Source organism: Acyrthosiphon pisum, chromosome A1, assembly GCF_005508785.2.
Source record: "Acyrthosiphon pisum isolate AL4f chromosome A1, pea_aphid_22Mar2018_4r6ur, whole genome shotgun sequence".
Classification (NCBI taxonomy): Eukaryota; Metazoa; Arthropoda; class Insecta; order Hemiptera; family Aphididae; genus Acyrthosiphon; species Acyrthosiphon pisum.
Genome location: NC_042494.1, coordinates 24,159,640 through 24,161,244, shown reverse-complemented (window position 1 = coordinate 24,161,244; position 1,605 = coordinate 24,159,640). Strand labels below are relative to the sequence as shown.

The 1,605-nt window shown below is 33.0% G+C and overlaps 1 protein-coding gene across 1 annotated transcript in view; it reads right to left on the bottom strand.

The window, feature by feature from the left end:
• Positions 1-1,605, bottom strand: part of LOC100302376 (uncharacterized) — a gene marked incomplete in the record, with an annotated part of 87,772 nt that overhangs the window by 27,383 nt on the left and 58,784 nt on the right.

The following is a 1,605-nucleotide window of genomic DNA, read 5'->3' as shown; positions in this document are numbered from 1 at the left end:
TATTTTCGCCGATCGGCTTGTGATCGCGCACTATTTATTACCACTAACATCAGTCTATAAGATTTTCGCATTGCAGAATATTAAAATAAATGGTTTGTATATTTTAGACCGCAAACAACTGTTTCATATTTGCAGTACCGCATTAGGTTAGATACCTCACATCATCATCATAATAAATATAATTCCCTATTTGCAATCAGCTCCTATCTCATATTTTTAAATACAGTCCACTTTTCTTCCCTCCCACAGGGCTATCGACTAAGGTAGGTAAGTATCGTCACACAAGACGGGTTGCGTGTTGGCCGCCGTCCGTGCGCGCACTCACACACACGCACACTCGTAACCGGCTTTGCATGTGCAGCCGTCGTTCGCACAATGACATTGTTTTTCTCAAGATTATCCAAGTTTAATTTTTTTTTTTAAATTGGAATATATAATTTTTAGATTCTAAGTGAAACGATGAATGTATTGATTTTACATTGATGACTATTATATATTATTTATATTTTATAAGTATATTTGTGAAGTACTATACTAAAATTATTCAAATAAATATTACGTACTCAATTACGTAATTCGTATATTTTTGAAAAAAGTGCATGGACATAGAATTTTAAATTTTAAATTTAAGATGTATTACTATTATATAATTACTATACTCAAAGTGGTTAATAACTGGTAATTGTAGGAAACTGAATAGGACCAATAAAAAAAAGTGTTTACGTACCTTTTTTTTCATCTGGAACAAAATAAAAACTGAAGTTATTAATAATAGACTCTTTCTAATATTGATTTACTATAAGGGCTTACAATCAACTAAAAATTGCAACAATACGTTTTTAAATGTTGCGATTAAATGACTTAATTTTTTTTTTTTTTTTAAGAAGCCGCATGACGGGGGGGAGGTAAATTTTTCGAGTGGCCTGACAACCGGTGTCATGCCGCAATTACTCTGAACATTGCATCATTGATCGCCTCACAGACTGCTGTCTTATTAGTAATAGTTTGCTATGATTAAAGTGAAAAATCTAGTGGAAAATAATGGTATGCATTTAATGTATTATTATTTATTATAACCTATTTAATTTTTTTAATTTGTCATCATTGGACGATTTTTCACATAATACAGTATTTGTATTGATTGAAAATTATGAAATTTATTGAGTACATGTATAATTAAGTATATTATACAAGAATTGAATAGAAAAAAAATCTCTTAAAAAAATGATGTTCCGCGTTGGCATACGAGATTAACCTTTTCAGCGAACCAACCATTGACCTTATACTAATAGATGGAACATCCAGGCGGGTTGCGGGTGGGTGGTGCGGTCTACGCTACAGTGATAATTATATATTATATACAGTAATATACAGAGTATTGTATCATCTAATGCGCATGTGCGGTGTACGGTGTACTTCCTTGATCAGCGCCGTCACGCTTGGACACCGGAACTGCTACCACGTACCGTCTATTAGTATAAGGTCTATGGAACCAACTAGCATAATATGTTGACTCCTAAAACCAGGGCTTGAAACCGATTGAAATAATTTCGGTTTCGGTTTCGGTTTTGAATACCGGTTTCTAAATTTTACGATTTCGGTTTA